A 21,861-nucleotide genomic window follows, 5' to 3' on the forward strand; every position below is an offset into this window, starting at 1 on the left:
GTATACTAATACTGATTCATCTTTTTTATTTTAGTACAATCCCTCAAATTATAACAACCTGGCTGGACTACTAGGTTGACAGAGATCCAGTTCTTTTCTTCTGTTATACACTCGGTTTGTTTCTTTTTGGTCTCTGGAACGTCTTTTTTTCTTGCTGCAACCCTCGATTTCACCTTTCACTTTGAGATGCTGTTTGACAGTCATGCGTCTAAGGTGTAACAGCCGACAGATGTATATATTTCAGATATTATCTTTGGTAGGTCCCACTCTCATTCTTAAACAGGAACTACAGCAAGTCTCTGGCATTTTGCCATGGTTGTGGCTTGTCTTTGAATATTACTCCTAATAATTGAGGCAATAGTTTCAAAATTTCTCATTAATTTCATCTCCAAATCTAGAGCCGCTGCAGTTCCTTGCTAATTTTGTTTCATGCATGGTAGTGTAGAGGCACTCAAATATGCTACCCCACTAGAGCACTATAAAGTGTTTATTCTTTAAAAATTCATATCTCTCGTTCCCCATATTGGATTTTTGTTGTTTTGGTGACATTTTAAAGATACAAATATTTCCAATCTCCATAAATAGGGGTGGGATTTTTATTGTGTTGTGTCTTTCTTATTTACAGTACTGGTGTTTTAAAATGCTTTACATGCCGGTCTCCTAAATTAAGCCTTATTGCTAGGTGTCAGCTAACAAGGGTTGAGCAAGGGACTTATTTATAGAGACCCTCTTGAGGACCCAGTACTGTGTCGGTGGCCTTGTTACCGGTGTTAGGGGCATACTTGCCACCACCAATAAACTCCCTTCCAACAACCATAGTTAGTGACTTCCAAACATTCTAAAACCCTAAAGCTATCTCTAGGGGCTAAGCTAAACTTTAGCCGAAGCAGTAAATAGCAAGCCTGTTTGAGTTTCTAAAAAAATGGATCGCACAGAATTCCTGTTTTCGTTAAGAAAATAGCGACTCAGCTATTCTCTATCCCAGTTTTGCCTGAGAATGAAAAACAGAACTAGGCTGAAGGCCACTTGTCTGCACTGCTCCTGACGTCACCTCTAACTGAGGCTGGTTGGTGCTGCACACTGGCGTGACCTCTGGCTTGATAGTCCTAGCGCGGTTTCTCTACCCTATTGTCAGATGCCTGAGTTTTTATAGTATTTGATCGTCGATTTTATCTTAAGTTTATAAAACAAACAGCACTTGCAGAAACTAAATAATCCAAAAGACTAAACAAATATGGCAATAAATGTGTTATCTCGATTCACACATCGATTATATGATCCTATAACTAAACAACTAAAGACCATACAAATATCAGCTAGTATAGAGAGCATCCACGATGTTATGGCAGCATCCATAACTGCTAAAAGTAAAATATTTCAGCCTAGATCGTAAGCAGACATGTTGCCAACATTTCCGTGACTCTCTAAAAACTTTCTAGTAAGAGATAAAAGAATCTACAAGCAAGTACAGGATGAAAATAGCAGATGGTTAAATGCGAATTGTCACATTATTCACAACATCCAGGTGCTGACACCCCTAAAAGAAGTGACAGTAATCGGACTGCTAAAAAATAATCCCTGTTGGAAACTTCCATATTTGCAAACTACAGACCTACCTCATATTTACGACTAATCATCCTGTAGCCAACTGCAGACCTTTATTAACTAAATCAAAAGACAGCATTACCGTCTGGCTGGTTTTTATTTGAGATGGAGATGGCGTTAGGGGTGGCAAGGGCTGGACATGATCTGAGGCTGGAGATGGCAGCGCTCTTGTAGTTTTATTGTTAGTAGACCAGTTAGCAGTATTTCATATCAATGACCATAAAATACTACTTTCCCATCTCCACTGGGCTGGCACTCATGACACCTCTGTGGCCTGACTAACCAACTACTTTAAAAAGACAGAGCTTCCATTATTCACGTCATAAACCATAACAGTATTGTGTGCAGTTTTGTAAGGGAAGGTCCTTTCTTCTCTGCTTTGCAATATGCATGTATGCCCACCAGCGTGTACCAATACATTGCTTGGTTTACTTGTAAAGTGTGCAGTTCATCCCAGAAGACATCTTGGAGCTGGAATAGTACAGACTACAACAGTGAGAAGTACAATTGTGAGAAGCCTGTGATGAGCAGAATAGTAATGTCTTTGAGGCTTTTCTGATAAGAAATTATTTTGATAGGAATACATAAGAAACAGGAGAAAATGTCCAAAATGTCCAAAACTTTGGATCTGGATGAGAAAGAGCTTGGCCTCCTGACCAGAAACATTTAACCAAAAAGATTCGGACTGCAGTCAGCAGATTGCTCTGTAGATGGACAAGCATTCTCACAAATAAGTACAACCTATTCTGTAATTAGCATTATTATTTTATTATAATAATCCATACTGTGACAGACTGTACCCATTAAGCAAATAACTTTAAAATTAATTCTCATCCTCACTGGCAGTCAGTTAAGGTTTTTGCGACCTGTTCAGATCAAATTTATTTTACTAACCCTCTTAACCAACTACAAAACGTTTAAACATCCACAATTTCTTTACAAATGATTGTGCCCTGGCACTCCCAACATTTAGCGCTTCATTATTCACTCAATTTAAAGCAAGAAACCTGCAGACATTTTTAGGTACTCAAATTACGGTAAACACAGATAGTTAAGATTATACAGGAATAGTTTTAGATTTAATGAGTTAGATATTCTCTGTCATTTCGCAATGTTTTACATTTACAATGTTTTTAATATGACACATTGTATGCATGGGCTAGACATTCTTCAAGGTAAGACGTTCAAATCTTGAAATATATATTCATAATAAGTACTAAACAGTAAGTTGTTCTCCGGTATATTAATAACAGTCCGATTCTTGGTGAACGAGAAACATAACAGCCGACACGTGTTTCGTTAAATCCGTAACTTTTTCAAGGCTTGAATATGTAAATATGATGAATCCCAGGAAAATAGTGATAACTCGACTTATCACAGGCTATAATAGGCCCCTGTCTAATCCATGTGGCACATCGCTTCTGCAATCCACTCGTGTCTGTATAGTGAGCAGAGTGGATTGTGGAAACGGTGTGCCACAGGGATAAGCCGATTTAACTGTTCTATGGCTTTCCACAAGCTGAACACCCAACTTTTAACAGAAACTTTGACTCAAGAAGTATACTACTATCTGGCATTTCATACCACTTTCTCGGACTGGTGCATAATGTCGACAACTAACTGACTGATACTCTACGTTGCTATATAAGAAGTTTAGATGTTTTGATACCCTACGACACAGGGGTGGTACCATACCTGTCGAGTCATCACTATTTTCTTGGGATTCATCATATTTACATATTCAAGCCTTCAAGTTTATGGAGGCCAATTATTTACTGCATGCTGCTCAATCTGGCTTCCGTGCACACCATTCCACGGAATCGGCCTTACTGATGGCCACTGATTCGCTGCAGCGCTATGCTGATGGGGCCAGACGGCGGCACTGATTATGTTGGATTTAAGCGCCGCCTTCAACACTGAGTCACATGGCCTACTTCTACATCGGTTAGGCGTCTGTGGTATGAGGGGCTCTGCCTGGCATCTTTTCTACAAGATCGTTCCTTTCAAGTGGTGCAAAAACTGTACTCCTCAGATCCGATCACCCTGTCCCAGGGGGTGCTGCAGGGCTCTATTTTGAGACCTATGTTATTTATTTATTTTGATAACCAACTGTGTTTATTTTTAAAAACAGTAAAAAATAGGGCACTGAGGTTTCATTTCGAGCATGGTAAATTAAATGAGTGTCATCACCAACTATGCACCAGCACACATTGTGGCCCGTACAAGTCCCTAAGGTCTTACACAAACTCAACCCCAGAGGGGAGGGGGATACTCTGCTACTCGACCTGGCCCAACCACTTTCCCCAGACCCTTCTGTGCTTGGTGAGGCATTCCCTGACCTTATACAGTGGTTTCTTCTGCACTGCACACCAGTATACGCCTTTGCGCCATTTGGTTATGCTAGGTGGGGTTGGGTTCTTCCATGCGGCGGCAATATCCCGCTTGCCCACCACGATGGCGGTGCCCAGAAAGAGCTTATCTGCATTGTTCCCGTCCAGGCCGTCCATGATACCCCGGAGAAGGTTCATGGGTTTAAGAGGCACCACCCAGTGCAGGATGTTCATCAGTTCAGACACCAGTGCCTCCCAGTAAGGGATGAGACGTGAACAAGCCCACACCATGTGATAAAAATCTGCTTGTCCCAGCCCACATCGTGTACAAGAAGGGCCCGCCCGATCAAGGCGACTAGTAGTGAGATATGCACAGTGAAGGTAGTACAGCAGGACCAGGCAGAGCTTGGCCGAAGTAGTAATGATTTTAGGAGCCATTAAGACATCCCGCCAGTCCTGGTCATCTAGCGGGCCCAATCACACCTCCCAACTGTGTCTGAGCGAGTCAAGTGTTGTTGGACTGTTGTTGGTCAGGGAGCTATGTATTCTCGATACCCCACCTTATCCCAGGTCCCCCATCATGATCTGCGCTTCCATTAGGCTGAACTCACTCAGTGTTGTACCTGTCGGCTTGTGTGTATTAAGAGCGTGACGTAGCTGCAAATATTTATAGAATTGTGATGGGTGAAGGATGTAGGGAATCTGTAGATCTTGGAATGAACGTAGGTGGGAGACCTACGTTATTTAACATCTATATGTGCCCTCTGGCTGAAAGTGTTGAGTGTCACAATGTGACTATTGTGACACTCAATGATTAGTCACCTTATCTCAGGAGACAGATAGGGAGGCTTTACAGTTTGAGAGATGCTTGATAGAGGTGGCTAACTGGATGACCAACAGTTGCCTCAAATCAAATTCAAATAAAACTGAGGTTCTTACTGTAGGGAAAAGCCCCTCCATCTGGACATCGACCTGATGTAATGAGCTCTACCCCAGTCCTGAGGGAAAAAGTAAAGAAGTTGGGAATCTGGTTGGACCTGGATTTATTGTTGGAACATTAGATTCCTGCAGTGGCGGGAAAGTGTTTTAACGCTTTAAAAACGTGATGTCCTTCTGCTCCTGGCCAGAGAAACCATCGTACAGGCATCAGTTACCTCTCAGTTGGACAACTGTAATGTATTATATCTAGGAGTTACCAAAGCAAGACTGCAGAAATTACAGAGCACAAAATGTTGCGGCCTGCCTGGTACTAAATCTCCTGAGGCGTGCTTCTGCCAGGCCTGCCTTAACTAGCTTGAACTGGTTGCCACTCAAAGAGAGAATTCTATTTAAAGCCACAGGCTTATGCCACCGAATCGTTAATAATAGAGGTTCACGAGAGCCGGGGGAGGAGCCAAGATGGCGACCGGAGCAGACGCTTGAGCGCCCGGCTCCGTCGGTCCGTGGCCTCGGACTACTATCCTGATGCCCATCCTCGCCGATTCTCGAGGTGCACCGTGTGCGAAGACGCGCTGACCGCGCTGCTGCTTTCCCGGAGTCTTAACCCGCCCGGATGCCCGAGTTCTGGGTGCTTTTGTCCTCGGCACTGAAACCCTGCGCCCTTACGGCCTTTGCCTGCCTCCTGGAAGCTCCGCAGTTACCGGACCAGCTAGCGCTAACCTGAGCCCCGCGGTCCCGATCTCGCCTCGCACCATGGATCGTTGCCTGATGAGCCCGGGGAGAGACGGCCGGACACCTTCTGCACCCTGTGCCTGACGGGCTGGAGCTGTGGGGTGGGCCCCGGTGCGGTGAGTCTCCTGCCCCGCTCTGAGGACCGAGCTGTGGGGGGCTGCTGCCCCCTTTGCCTATTGCCTAGCCAGCGGCGAGGGGGACCGGCGAGAAGATAAGCGACTGTCGGCCTTTCCTGTTGCGGCGTAGACCTGAGGGGAATTGACCCCTTGCCACGACCCCCCCCCCCTGGCCATTGCACCGTATAGCGGCAAAACATGGCGTTGAGTGCCTGCTCGCGGCTGGGGGGTGACACTCCGGTCTCGCCCGCTGCTCACTTCGCCCTCCCTCTTCCGGACACCAGCTCCACAGTGCCGTCCCGGATTGCTGCCGATGTTGGGGCCCAGCTTCCGCTGACATGCGGCTCCGTTCTGGCTGTCCTGCGGGACTTTCAACTACAGATGTGCGCTGGCCTGCAGGCGCTGAGTGAGAGGTTTGACCCCATACTGTCGGCTGCGGGCCGTGGGCGCACTGTTTGTCATCCACAGGGCGTGGGTCCTCCGGTGCTCTTGTCCTCTTGCGGGGAAGCAGCGGCGGTGTATGATTGTGCTACACTGGTGCCTTCATCTAGCGCTCCCGGCGCCCAGGGTCCACCGCTCTCCACCTCAACCGCGGATATTTTGTCCCCCTGGTCATGGCTGCCTGCTTCATTGTTCCCTGCCTCACCGCGTCCGCGAGGCTATCCTGCTGAGCGATACCTAACGGCTTCGAGGGACCGTCCGCGGTGGCCCACTGCTGCCTTTTTGTGGAACTCCTGTACCTTACTTGCCAGGTTTGGATTTTATGTGGTGCAACGAGGGACCTCAATCGATGGTCGGCGGCCATTTCGTGATCCTACTTCACCATCCTCTCACAAGCGGCCATCTTGTCTTTGTCTGCTCGGGACACGGGGCCTTCACGCAGGAGCTGGTTTAATCCCAAGCCCGCGATCGGGCCAGGGCTAGACTGACTTCTATCGCTATGGTTTATGGACGGGCTGGCCTGGGACTGGGACTGTATGTATGTTTTGCGCGCACTCGTCGCGACTTGTATCCCTTGCTTAAACTGTGGTGCCATGGTATCTTTGCATGCCGTTTTTTGGCGTAGAGGGCTCTCAGTGTGTGGGGGCCATAACTGGCTGATGGTTCGGGGCGCTCTGGTGTCCAGTGGGCTCCTCCCCACCTTCTTTTTTGTTTTCTTCCCTTCTTTACTCTGTTCCTACTTTCTCTCTTCTCTATATTTCGGGTTCCTTGGGCGACAGGCACTATGCTGGGGGGGGGGTAGGCCGTAGCCTCCGCATTGGTGTAGGGTGGGGGGGTAATACTCTGTTCTCAATTAGTTCTATGGGCCTTTTTTCTTTTATGTCTCTGTGCTCTACTTTCTTCGATTCGGGGTCCGGGTGTGGGGTGGATCGAGTGGGGGCGGCTCTGGAGGGGTGCGTACTTGCTCATGTGACTATCCTGATATATCTCTGCACCGCCTCACTGATTGAGATTTTACTCCCATTGTTGTTCTTACTGATGTTGCTGCTCGCCCGTGTGGTGAAGCTATCTTGCGGACTCGAATCTACTTTGCTCTTATCCTTCATTGACTTTTTTTCTCTGATAAAATTATCAAAAAACTTAAAATTAACCTTCACCTCTCCTTCCCCGGGTTTCAAAGATATCTCCAGTATGTGACTCATAACCTGTTGTTAATCCTGACCGTTGATGCACGGGGGCTGTAATGTGGGTATCAGTGCTTTACTGTATCGTGGCCGGCCTGACGGTTGTAGGCCCGTATTTGTTCTTTTAAGATGCACGAATAAAGGTTTTTAAAAAAAAAAAAAAAAAAAAAAAAAAAATAATAGAGGTTCACAATACCTCACTTCTTTGGTGATCTGTCATAACCCGAGCTGTAACTTTAGATCCTCAAGAACCAACCAGGCAGTTATCCCACGGGTGAGGAAAGCTAAATGGGGTGGCTGTTCTTTCACCTTCCTAACGGCTAGGGCCTGGAATTCTCAGCCTTTTCATCGGAGGATGGAACCATCGGAGCTGTTGTTCCGATGGAGACTAAAAACATGGCTGTTGTGATACGTTTCAGTATAGTTTTTACCTAGCTCTTACAAGTAGGTAGACATATTAGCTGATGTTCTTCTTTCTGGTTTCTCTCTCTCAGTGCTAGGACGCGCCGTTAGGCGCAGCCATGCACTGTATAAATATCCTTATTATTATTACCTGTTATAATCATATTTCTGGTAGTAAAGGTAAAATTATTTCACCTAAGCAGCAGATGTTGTTTGGCCCAGGCCTTCAAAATATAAAACTCTCTCGGTGTAGCTATGATAACAACCAATTATTTTATAGTTTAGGAGGGTCCTACCTACCTTGCTACATGCCTGTTAATTGGATTTTAGCTGTATGTTTTTTCTAACACAAAGAATCCTCCAGTTGTACACTGCGCTATGTAAAACTGGGAAATTATTTTAAAAAGTTAAGGATGTACTACCCCTATGCACAGATGCAGGACCAGATTTTCCATTTAAAAGTTCAAAAGCTGGGTTTTATTTTATTGCTACCAGTAGAAATTCTAATTGTGTATGTCTGAAGGTGATAGTTATATGGACCAAACCTAGCTAAAAGGCAGCATTGGGCGGTACAATGTCAAAGGCAAAGACAAGTCAACATGTAATAGCTTGGGTAGCTGGTTTGTGCACACTTAGTGCATCTTGAGGCTGTATTCTTAGAGGCGCGAGTCTTCAGCTTTCCTAAATTGAAGCAGGGTTGGGACAGTTCTGATGGTATTGTTGCCCTGTTTTTTTCTCTTTTGAAACTGTTGATAGTGTCCTAGTTGTGAGTGTGTCCAAAATCCCTGGAAAAGATGAGCTTAACAGTCTAGGCAGGGATTCAGAATCTGATAATTTTGTAGATTATGCAGCTTTTTAAAGATTGATCAAGCCACCAAGCAGAGCCAGTGGAGCTCTTTCAAGATGGGGATGATGTAGCCATATTTCTACAGGTTCTGAATGAAGCGTATTGCAGCATAGACTGTTATTTCAATGATCTTTCAAACGAATGGTAGTTGAGTGGGAGGCCAGTAGTTGCCTAGGTTGAATGTGAGTTTCTGGAGTGGGAGGATTTGGCCTAATTGAGAGCTTCAGGCAAAAATGCCTTGAGTGAAGAAGACATTTACAATGGCGAGTAAGGTTGAAGGAGCTTTCCCAGGGAGGGCTTTGATGAAGGGTAAGACATCATCTTCATGAGATGTAGTTTTCAGGAAGCAGAGGATGTTAGCAGGGTCTTCAAGAGACAGTTTCCCCAATGTCTGATGGATAACATTGAGAGATGCAGGGTAGAAGAGTATGCATCATAAGAGAATCAAGTATGGTGTTGACAGTCCTGGATACACTAATAGGATGGTTAGGATCTGATCAAACTGGCTTCATACCACACAGTGCGACGCGATTAAACCTGCCATGATTGCACAGAGTATTGGCAAGGGCAGGAATACTTTATTAGAACATGCAGTGATACACTCCCTTGATGCTGAGAAAGAGTACGACTCTCTGGAGTGGCCATATCTGACGGCAATCCTGTGAAAGATAGGATTTGGTCTAGCCTTTATGACCTAAGTTAAACTGCCCAAACCAAAACTGGAGGTAGGCCAAAGGCAGTAAAGCTAGGCCTGTAATAAGAGTTAACAACAAGTTTGCTAGTACTGCATCTAATTCTAAACCTCAGAACAACTTATGAGGATACATTCTGAAATACAACAAAATGCATCAAAGACCTTTCTTTTAGTCGAATAAATCAATCAATTTATTTATGTCAAAGATATTTTTTCGCCTTCCATATTACAACAATCAGAAACAATTACACCTCACAAGAATGAGAAATATTTAAGACAATCTTATTACACACTATTCAGACGTTTCAAACAATTCGTGACACACAACAGTTTTTCACTCCAAACACACTGGTACCACAAACCATTCATTCATTACAATCAGACTTTACAAAAAACATAAACAACTCTATGTACATTACTAAGACCACAGAAATAATTGCTAAACTTTTTGTTTTTAGTGTGGTTTCCTTTAACCAATTCAAAATTCTTGTGGTCGCACCAAAAGGTCTACGCGTTTCGGAACCCCTTAGTTACAGGGTCTCTCATCAGGACCTGTGAATTAAAATAACAAAAACCTTTATGAGTAACGATGGGAAGTCCAACCAATTATCAAACACCAGCGAGCCTTAGTACTAACTCATTTACCTTATTCATATGGAGGGAAGATCAGCCGATCTTAATTCAAAAACTCTGTGAATAAGAAGAGAACAGAACACTAAGCCTAAAAGGAGGACGGCAAATCTAGCAGTATATAGACAAAGATTTAAGAATGACATTCGTGCAAGCATTCATCAAAACACTTACGTGGGTTATCTTAATTAGAGCAGGTGTTTGCTTTGTTAATACTGATGCAACTGACGAGTATTTCACAATATGGTCACTCGTGCGCTGTGAAGGAGTAAGAAAAATGTATTTACAATGTTGGCCCATGTAGTCCGGTTAGTAGTCATAGTACATTAATGAATTTCGTACCTTGCCTGAGTGCGAAGGCCATGAAGAAATGCCCTAGGGTGTTCCCATCTAGCTCGTATCTTGTGAATTCTGCAGTCAAAAATTGGTTCCGGGGACAATTAATGTACTTTATTTTGAGTCACGGGTGTTCCGTGAGGCAAAGCAAATCCTTAAAGCTGCAAAGGATATTGAAATCCAATATTAGTTTACGAGGATAGCGAAAAGTAAATCCTAATTCCACATAGGCAGTTGAAAATCGAGTCCCAGTGTAACCAAAGTTTATATACGCCCAATCAAAAATGGCGGGCAAAAACTTTATAGATAATGTTGAACTCTAATGAAAACACTCACCAGGAGCCCCTACCAAAGAAGAAATGCGTTGCCCTATCTAAAACTTTATTGTTGGGCAACTCAACTGGTGGTAGTGACTGGGCTTTCTCGACTTTGCAGGAACCCTACCTGAAAGCAGACAGGAGAGACATGGAACCAAGGAGGTACTTGAGGGCACTATACGGCAGACCAGTGAGGTCCTTAGCAGTTAGTATGATGACAGTGGTGGTCAAGATATGAAACAATCCCAAAACACATATTGTTTTTATATAACAATGCCCCAATATGGCGAAAAGAGATATAGCCAGGGCATGAGGCAGTGCACAACCCCCTAACTAGGAACGAATGTACATGCAATGTAGAATGGAACATGCAAGAGTTGGAAGCAGTGTACAAAGCCCAGGGATGTCCACAAAAAATCCTTGAGGTGTGGGGCCCGTGTCAGAACACTCAAGAATACATTGGGGAGGGATTCCGACCAGGGGCAGTGCGTCCATTAGGGCGTTGCCCCACTAATTCATTTGAGGCACAAGTCGAGTTGAGTAAGAAGCGCGAGTGCCGTCTCTCACCCTCATATTTGCAAATCACACAATCAAATTCACAGGCTGCGGAAGCCAGTCAGCTCAGAAGAGGGCGGGGTAGCAGGAGTTCATTGCAAGTGCATCGATTCCACAATAATATGTATAAATTCAGGTGGTCGGCGGAGCGCACAGCAAGATTGCGCATGTTCTGTTTTGGGCTTAAAAATGTTGCGACTAGCCCAAACATGCACACTAGGCTGCTCATTAGAAGAGCGAGGGTTGTTCCATGCCACTCTTCTAATGAGCAGCCTAGTGCGCATGTTCGAGCTGGTTGCAAAAAATGTTAAGCTCCAAATAGAACATGCGCACTACTGTTCAAGCCAATCCTGGCGCTGCTGCTGGAGCAGCGTCTGGATTGGCTGAGGCGTAGGCAGTACTTGCCAGCCAGCCAGGGGCGAGCATGATGTCAGAGCCTCCTCGTCGAGGCAAACACACTTCATGTTCACTGCTACCACCACGGGTGACAGGAATCGGCTGAACCTGCAGCAGCGGCCGGGCGGACACCAGCGGGGCCCCCGGTCTGATTGGTAAGTAACGTTTTATTTATTTGTTTATTTTTATTCCCCCCCTCGCTCCCTCCCCCCTCCCTCCAGTGAGCATGCCTGTCGTGGTTACTAGCAGGTCTTAACCCACTGAGCTGCCCTATCAAGTGTGCTTGCGGACTTCACAGACTAGGGTACTGCTGAGAGAGACCCAGCAATTAGGGAGGAAGGAATGTTAGTTTTGAATGCATCCACCAAGCCTCGGTCTGCGCTATTTTGGCAGAGCCAGTGTTTAGTTTGCAAACAAACATATAATCGCAGTGGCGCAACTTTATCTGTATGAGTACCCCCCGCACCCCTCCCCTCCTCGGCGGTGCTGGATGCATGTGGTTTAAAATATCAAAGCTAGCTGGACTGGATTCCTTCTCATGCGTGCCTCGTATTCTACCAATAGGTAAACGCTGCTCACACGTTTTTCTGGGTGCACTTTGCCTATAAATCGTTCTGGGTGCAGGTTGCGAGTTACACACTGCGGGTACAAATAACAGGAAAAACACCACCAGCAGCGCTCGCACTGCTTAAATGTGATTAATTTGATATATATTTTTTCTAATGCACTAAGTTCATGCCACGGGACATCTTAGACAGTGCTGATTGATACAGTTAAACTTACCAGGAAATACATATTAGTAAAATATAATGCGTTTAAGTAAAAACTCCGGAGAGAATACTTATGTTCTAAGCGCTTCCTAAATGCAAAACGATGCACGCTGTCACTGCGCTCTGCTGATTCCCGCTGGTGAGTAAATGTTGGAGGTAACTATATGAAAATCTATACTGATAGCACATATGTGAGAGTATGTTCAGTTAATGGCACACTGCCGTATATAACTGCCAGGTATAAACAGTTTGTAATAGGCAGCCCGATACACAACTCTACACACCATGGAGTGCAGACAGCGCTAAACATACAATTCTGCGCCTATACTACTTAATAGCCCTTGCTGGGTATAACGTTCTTCTGGGTACACACAGGTCAGCCCTTTACACGCTGCCGGTGCACAGCGCTGGGTACACATACCTGTGGTAACAATTACTTATTAATCAGGATATTAAACATCTCTCCTGCTCAGCGCCTCATACTTTGTTATAAATGACAGCGCTATATCAGGAGTGCACGCACCTGGAGAGGCAGATGGACCGCGGTATTGTGTTTGTGTTTAAACAAAGCCTTCTGAGATTTGCTCTGCTTTATTTAATCCTGTTGGTGCTACTGGCGGCGGGCACTTTAAAAGCATAAATAGTTAAGCAATGCACATGGCTGGAAGTCATGAAGCGCTGCAGCTGACTGCTGCATCATAGCTATGATCCAAACAGGATATCTCTATTTGCTTTTATGATGTTGCACATGAAAATGAATTTTAGTCTGTTTCCTGTTTCGCATAAGTATGTTATTTTTTTAAATAATTATTTTCCATAAAACAAACATTGGAATGACAGAATTTTTGCAGGACCGAATCCGAATGCTATAAGGGTGTTATCATTTCCACTGTTTAATGCTTTGTCTATATGGCACATTATGGTCACCGTGAGCAATGTAATTGAAGGAATTTGCTGTATATTATTGTTAAAATGGATTATTTACATTTTTTAAAATAGGATCACAAATACCTAGACAGGTTGTAATCAATTAAACTGATTGAGTGCAGTACAGCGAAGGGTGAGTAATATCTGTGTGAGTGCAGGTTGAGCAGTGTGCCTGTGTGAGTCCAGGGTGAGTGATGTAGATGGGTGAATGCAGGCTTAGTGATGTGTCAGGGAAGCGTGAGTAATGGGTCTATGAATGCAGGGTGAGTAGTGTGGCTATGTGAATGCAGGGAGAGTGATGTATCTGTCCAAGTGCAAAGAGACTTGTCTGGCTACTCCCAGAGATGTGTTCCCCAAGCCACCTCTTTCTCAAATTTGCTTGAGAATGCAACATTTGTGCACTCTTTTTTCAAAAGTTGCCTCGGGGGAGACCCCCCGAACCCCACCGTAGGTGGTTCGGGCTCGTTCGCACGCCACAGTGCAGTATTTACACCTCACCACTTTCAAATGTCACCAGCCGCCCCTGATTCCGACACACATTTTGAAGCACAGAATGAAGCTGAGGAGAGGAGTAAAAGGGAAGTGGGGGTCAAGTGGTGGCCTGAACGATGAATAGTAGAATACTGTGTGCTCCAATGTGAATATATGATGTTGAATGGACATCTGTACACCACAATTCCCACTTTCAAAGGTTTTATTTCTATAGCCTGCAAATTTCAATAAAAAAATATTTTTTTAAAGTATGGTGTTGACAATGTGCAGTTGTATCTTCTGTATCTTTCCACTAACAAATGTGTTGATGGTACTTGTCCACTGAGTGAGGAAAAAGAACACCATGCATGGAATTGATGCAGTGTTAAATCAATTTGAAGAGTATTCTGCTTTAGCAGCTTCACAGATAGATCCGGTATAAAAAGTGGCTTTGAATAATGTGGTGAGTTGTCTGCATGTTTTGTTTGGCAGGGCTTCAGCACAATGAGAAGGTCAGTGATTGTGTTTTTCTTCCATTTTCTTTCCTGTCTTCAGTTGGACTATTTGTTATTGGTAAGATCTTGGGAGTACCAAGGTGCTGACGGGTCTGTCTGGCACTGTCATTTTTTTATTGGACTGTGGGTGTTCATATGGTTTCCAGATATGAGCTGAAGCCACTTACAATGTTGTTAACATCTGAAGTGGAGATGGCAGGACGAACGAAAAGTTTGAGCTCTAGGTTGTATATGGAGGAGTCTTTGAGGGATCTGAAGGTTTGTTGCTCTCTTTTGAGGTAACCTCGAAATGTTGCTTGGATGCTGAGCAGGGTCTTAGGGATGGGGATGAGGTTGGTCCAGTGTAGGATTTTGGGACGCTTGCACTGGATAGTTGATAATATCAAGAAGACTTGGTCCAAGATGTGACCTTTAGAGTGTGTTGATTGTTGCTTTACGATGTCGAGAGTGCCAGCAGATTAAGGAGGGTTTTTCTGTTCCTTGAGTTGTCTGGGAGGTTGAAGAGGTGACACGCTCCTAAATTCCATCTATGAAGCCCATGTTCTGTTCAGTAGGTTTGCAGATGGTGGCAGCCGGCAAACGCTGTTTCAGAGAGAAGTGTCATGTGATGAGCTCCATGGAGACCAGTGCTGCTTGCTTGCCTAGAGTGTAGGACCGAAACGACTTATGAATGTTGCTGAGGACTCCTCCCTTTTTAGGAGTATAGACTGCATGTATACTCCTAAGTGCATAAGCCCTCTCTCATGCCCCCAAATGAAGCTATTAAATTAACTTAAATATAAAGTGCAATTTTGACCTAGACTAGGACCTCTCAAAATACAAAGTGGCAAGGTATTTTCCCCAGGGCAGCTAAGTAGTCCTTTATGTGCACCTTGAGAAAAGTGGATAGCTATAAAACACAGCATGGGTCTGGTGATAAAACGAGCATTCATAGAGTGAATATTTCTGTCTGTTTGGTACAGGGGTTTGGGAGAGGTGCTTGGGCCTTTCCTCAAAAAGTATTTAAGGATCAAACAGGGGACCTTGACCTTAATCATTTTGTGTACTGGGAGGCAATGGTGGCTTGATGTGGTCAAAGTTGTCCACATTCTTGATGCATGGTTTTGCAGCCTTTGGAGTCTGTCAATGGGTTTCTTTTTACTCATGAAGCCCAGAGTAGAGGACATTACAGTAGTTCAGATGTGCTTTGACTGATGTTCTCATGAGCTTCATGTGAAGGTCAGTTTAGAGAAAATGGAAAAAATGTTGAAAGATGGATGTCTTTAACAACAGAGTTAGCAGGGGGTGCAAAGAATATCTCAGAACGAAGATTATTCACAGGTTTGCTTTTACCACCCTCATTCAAATCTATTAGGTCTAAGACCTCGCAAACATTATCGGTTATAAAACATCACTTAACGAACAATGTCTAGAACAGATTTATATAAAATTGCCTATCATTTAAAAAAAAAAAAAAAGTCATCGTATAACATTGACACGATGCACTAATATTGTGCTCCAATGGGAGTGATGCACTCTTCCGTCTCACACCAAACCTACAAGTGCCCACATACACAGGAATATGAGGACCACTGGGGACAGGGGATTGGTATAAAAGAGAAACCAGAGACACCAGACTCCATCACTCTGACTCATCGCTCCTGTTGCTCAAGGATGTCTACAGGACCTAGTTGATATCCACGAGGAAAGACATCTTACAACATGCCATAATTGGCTCTATACTCTACTAGAATGGTGAGTATAATTTGGTTAGCAATCTCTCTCTGCAACCGACTCTCTGTACTTTGATGTCAAGCTCGACATTTCTGAAACTAAACACACAAAGAATGAGTACCTCACATACATGTTGGCCTACACATCCCCTTATGACTTGAATAACTACCTCAAGATTTGTCATTATGTGCACTCAGTGGAAGAGGATTTAGAATTCCTAATTGACTCTTGTAAAAACTATAAGGTACCCAACAATGTTAATATTCTGCTGTTCCCTAATCTTGAAAATGTTTATGTCCATAATAGAACAATAATCCATTATAAAATGCCAATCATAAAAAAGCATAAGCAACATATTCCAGTCTATTAATCATTCCTGTTCCATTACAGGGTAACCCTTAGCGAATGTAACAACCCCGAGCCTTATAAGAGTTCAAATCAATGTTCAGAAAAGAGTTCACAGTTCATTTCCATGACGGTATTCTGAACAATGCTCTGCATTCCCAATGTCATTCAACACCAATCCATAGGAAAGTAATGGCTCTTGCCAATGAAGTCCAAGACTTTCAAATGCCTAGCAAAAGTTGATGGCCTGCTGAGAATTGTGTTTATTTTTGGAATGCTGCTACACTTTCTCTCAAGGAGAAGCCTCAATCCAGACAGGGCCAACACTCCACGATGAATGCGAGCCTTTGCATCCCTGAAAGAAACTCGGCACGATCAGGTTTAGAGTATCGCTCTCTGCCGTACGTTCAATACCAAGTGGTAAGTACGCCTCCAACCGTGCTTCCTGACAGACGCAACAGGGCTAATATCTGCACACTGAGGAACTTTGAAACCTGTATTTGGAATTAAAAATCAGACATTGAATACTATCGAGAAGTGAACACAGAATAAGTAACAGTCGTGAAGTTATCCTTACAACTTTGCAACCTAAGCAACAGACCCCAGTGACTTGTCAAAAAGCACAGAGAACCACATGTAAAATGACTGCAACGTCAATTGACAATCTCTTCCAAAGAAAAAGAGGAAAACAATGCTCTGAAACAGTAACTCCATCTCCTCATGGTTCCACTATCTTACACAATAGTGCAGAATACTCAGTAAAGCATTTATAATACAAACAGCTGCAATTAAAAAACTACCATAATCTAAATAATGATAGGACTCTTAATAGAAGAGTTCATCAATTTTAATTCAGTGCCTAGGAGTTTATAATGTTTTATCACTTTGCTTCTAGATCATTAGTCAATAAGAACCAGTTACTTAACTTTGATAACACTTTTTCTGGTGGATACAGTATCTACCTGTGGATTACGCACCTTTTGAATATCCCAATGCGCCAACATTCTACAGAAACTTATCTTTTCAACTCTCTATGTCAACGAGGACGTCATAATGACACGGCTCTGAACGAGATTCCGTGTGACGTCACTGGAGCCATAGGAAAGAAGCCTTTGTCGGCATGTTGACATCAGGGTCTAACCATTTTTTCATGCCTTTGAGGCGAACAGGTAAAATCAACAGTCCCAAAGCAAAAGCATATGGCAGACTTCAAACCAAAGGCATATATATATATATATATATATATATATATATTTTTCACCACGTTTTCCCGTCAGCTCCCTGCTCTCAGCACAGCGGGTGCCCCAGCCGCGAGGACGAAAACTCGCGAATTCACGCCAGCCACAGTTCAAAGATTGCTGCGCACTCCAACCAGTATATTAAATTATTCGAATTTTATTCGTTTGCAAACACGATCAATAAAGTTACTGACAAACGCGTTTCAGCCTCCTGGCCTTCGTCAATGTCAGTGATTCCCTGCTCACACCTCCTATATAAGCAAATCATTTCATTGGTCAGCAGGGATTTCAATCAAAGAAAAAGAATGTGCAGTGATAAAAAAGTAAAAATAGAAAACGGTCCTGCAGAGACCAGATACTGCTTTGGGGAAATGTCGGCCATTTTAACATTGTGTTTTCTACTATTAAACAGAATGACAGTCTCATTTTAAACACCACGTTTTCACAAAATAATCTAATGAAAAGCATTAAATCAATTCCTCAAATGGAATTAGTCACAATATAGCTTTAGCCTGTTCCAAATCATTCCTTGCTGATCATTTAATTAATAAAGGTGTGCCCCAATGTGTTTATCTAATGATATAAACCCCTGAATAGAGTGGGCATGTAGACAACGTGGTTGGATTGTCAAGATCCAATCAAATCAAGATAAAGCTCTGAATGAGCAAACTCAAATTACTGCTGTCTGTTCTGTTTTGGGTAGGTATTCATAGTTTTCACTTTTCCCCATTTGTTAAGCTCTAAAGGTACTGCACATTCTTTTTCTTTGATTGAAATCCCTGCTGACCAATGAAATGATTTGCTTATATAGGAGGTGTGAGCAGGGAATCACTGACATTGACGAAGGCCAGGAGGCTGAAACGCGTTTGTCAGTAACTTTATTGATCGTGTTTGCAAACGAATAAAATTCGAATAATTTAATATACTGGTTGGAGTGCGCAGCAATCTTTGAACTGTGGCTGGCATATATATATATATATATAAACACACACATTCTTAAATACAAATAAAATACACAATATACAAATAGCCTTGCTTTTGGCATAAGCAGACAAGCAACAGGGAGGTGAGTGAGTCCGTGAGGAATCCACAGGTAGATACTATATCCACCAGAAAAGGCGTTACTAAAGGTCAAGTAACTTGTCCTTCTGATGGATAGATCTACCTGTGGATTCATCACCTTTTGAATGGAATCCCCAAGCAGTCCTGCTCTCGGAGGTGGGTACCTGTCTGCCTATACCAAAAAATCTTGCAAAACAGAACGGGCAAAGTGACTGTCCTTCCTCACTTCAAATTCCAAGTAATAGTGCTTCGCAAAAAGTGTGGAGGGAGGCCCAAGTTTCTACTTTACAACTGTCAACCACAGGGACACCTCTAGCTAAAGCAGATGTAAAATACTTAGCTCTAGTAGAATGGGCTCTAAAAACTTCAGGTGATTCTTTGTTAGCCATAGAGTAGCAGATCTTTGTGCACAGGATGATTCATCCAGACAATGTCCTCTAATGCACTGCTTTTCCTTTAATCTTGCTCACATAATCAGCAAAAAGCAGATCATCCAGCCGGAGATCATGAGTTCTGTTCACATAAAAGATCACAGTCCTTTGAGAGTCCAAACGATGAATTCTTTCCTCCTCTTTAGAAGGATGTAGAGGAGGATGATAGACTTGCCCAAGTGGAAGGGAGTAACCACCTTTGGCAGGAAAGCAGCCATGTTTCTTAATACCAACTTATCTGCATAGTAAGTCGTGAAGGGGGGTTTCAAACTTAATGTCTGCAATTCAATAACACATTTATCCGATCTTATGGTGACCAGAAAAATAGTTTTGAAAGTAAGTAGTCTCAACGGACAACTATGTAAGGGTTCAAACGAAGTACCCATAAGGTAAACTAGTACCAAATTAAGATCCCACTGAGGAATAATATATGGAGTGGGAGGATATTTTTCAATGAGTCCCTTAAAAAACCTTAACACTATAGGTGACTTTAACCGAGGTTGATCGGGTAAACAAAGGAAGGCCAGACAAATATTCCTTAACTGTTGCAACTGTACAACCTCGCTGTAAAATGAAAAATGTCAAATAAATGTGCTTTTAAATTGTCGATTGAATTTTCTTCACACCACTTTACAAACTTAGCCCATCTGCCAGCATAAACTGACTTGGTTGAGTGACTTCTGACCGATAAAATAACATCCACCACATCAGGAGGAAAAGAATTATGTTGCCCGTTCAATCTCCATGTATGTAGGTACAGACTCTGGAGGTGAGGGTGTAGAAAAGGTCCCTGCGACTGCGAGAGGAAGTCTGCCCTGTGAGGAGATGGAGCGGAGGTGAAGGTCTGTGTACCATACCCTTCTCGGCAAACCCAAGGCTATTAATATGACTTGGGCCCGGTCTTGGCGAAACTTCCTCAGAACCAGAGCAATCAAGGGTATGGGGGAAACACGTAAAACAGCTGGGAGCCCCAGCCCAATTAAGATGCATCCCCCAGAGCTCCCTGCAGCGGACACTAAAGGCTGCAGAATGACGGGCAGTACGTGTTCTTGAGAGTGGCAAAAAGGTCTATCTGAGGGGTCCCCCATAGCCAGAAAATGTGTTGTACCACTTCTGAATGGAGACGCCACTCGTGATTGGCTGAAAAATGCTTACAGACTGTCATTAAGCACGTTTAGAACCCCGGCCAAGTAATTTGCCAGGACGCAAATCAGATGGTCCTGAGCCCCGGACCAGAGTCGTAGAGCTTTACTGCAGAGAGAATCCAACCCTAGTCCTCTCTGGTTGTTTATGTATCACATCACAGTAGTACTGTCTGTTAAGACTTGAACGGACTGACCGCGAATAGAAGGAAGGCCTTGAGAGCCAGGCATAAATTGCAAGCAATTCCAACAGATTGATATGCAACAATCGGTTCTCTGGAGACCAAAGACCATTGATCTCCAGATGAGTTCCCTACCCTAAAGTGGAGGCATCCATTATTACTGTGGACACTGGAGGTGGAGGGTGAAAAGACTTTCCTTGAGACAGAGTGACAGACACACCTCACCATCGAAGAGCCGATGCAGTGTCTCTTGAGATCCTGACCGACTCTAAGATCTCTGTTGTGTTGAAACCACTGCCTGTGAAGACACCACTGGAGGGCCCTCATATGCCAGTGAGGATGGGAGACCAACAGAATGCAGAAGGCTATCAGACTTAGCAGGCATAAGACCTTGGTTGGAACCATAGCTCCATTCTGAAACATCGGAATCATAGCCTGAATGCCCAGAATCCTCTGAGAGGAGGGTAGGCATGAATCACCGTAGTGTCCAGTACTGCCCTTATGAACTGAGTGCCCTGCGAGGGCTCTAGGTGAGACTTGGTCCTGTTGATAGGAAAGCCCAGGTGAACAACAACTGAGTTGTCAACTGCAAGTGATGCAATACCAACTCTGGAGACTAGGCTTTGACCAGCCAATCGTCTAGGTAAGGGAATACCGGTATTCCCCACCTTCTGAGATGAGCTGCAACCACCACCATCACCTTTGTGAAGGCTTGAGGTGCGGAAGTTAGACCAAATGGAAGGACGACAAACTGGTAATGCTGTGATTGCAGAATGGAAATGTGACAATACACATCCTGCAAATCGATTGAAACCATCTAGTCGTCCTTTTCCAGCACAAGAAGCACCTGTGCCAGAGTCAGCATCTTGAACTTCTCCTGCTTCAGGCACTAGTTTAAATTCCTGAGGTCTAGGATCGGATGTAAACGGCCGTCCTTTTAGGGAATCAGGAAGTACAGAGAATAGCATCCATGACCCCGTTCCTCCTCGGGAACGAACTCCGTAGCACCCTTTTGAAGTAGGGATTGAACCTCCTGTTGGAGGAGCAGAAGATGTTCGACCAAACAAAAAACTTGTTGTGAAGGAAAGGGTGGGGGAAACTCCTGGAAGGGTAGGGGGCGTACCCATTTTCTATACTATTGAAAACCCAAAGACCTGTTATGGATTTCCACTGAGTAAAAAAATGGGACAACCATCCTCCCACTGCGCAAGCATGCTCCAAGACAGTAAAACTAGGGAGGCTGTCCTATGATGTTAGCAGGGAAGAAGAGAAGGAACATGGCTGATGGGCAGCACCTCACGGTCTACCTCTGCCCCACTCTCTTTAACTCCTATAGAGGAGATTGGACGGCTGCTGTTGCTGCCTTCCATGAAAACAGAAGTTCTAGCCAAATCCCCTTGGAACCTTGGAAACTATCTGTAACCTCTGGGCAGCGATTGAAGGCCCAAAGCTCTTGCTGTCGCTTTACTATCCTTGAACCTCTCCAATCGGCTTTGTCGCCAAACAGTCACGACCCAACAATCGGCAAATCCATAAGGGTA

At 43.9% G+C, this 21,861-nt stretch overlaps 1 protein-coding gene across 5 annotated transcripts in view; it reads right to left on the reverse strand.

Moving 5' to 3' along the window:
- The window catches only part of POLK (DNA polymerase kappa), a 1,025,073-nt gene that overhangs the window by 617,168 nt on the left and 386,044 nt on the right, over positions 1-21,861 (reverse strand). For 2 of the 5 annotated variants that reach the window (XM_085632295.1, XM_085632294.1), the window contains one exon: positions 10,095-10,178. The exons of the other annotated variants lie outside the window; for them this stretch is intronic. The gene's annotated coding sequence lies outside the window, so the exon portion shown is untranslated. The remainder of the gene's footprint in view (positions 1-10,094; positions 10,179-21,861) is intronic. 5 annotated transcript variants of the gene reach the window in all.

This window comes from Triturus cristatus, chromosome 2_1 (assembly GCF_964204655.1).
Source record: "Triturus cristatus chromosome 2_1, aTriCri1.1, whole genome shotgun sequence".
Taxonomy (NCBI): domain Eukaryota; kingdom Metazoa; phylum Chordata; class Amphibia; order Caudata; family Salamandridae; genus Triturus; species Triturus cristatus.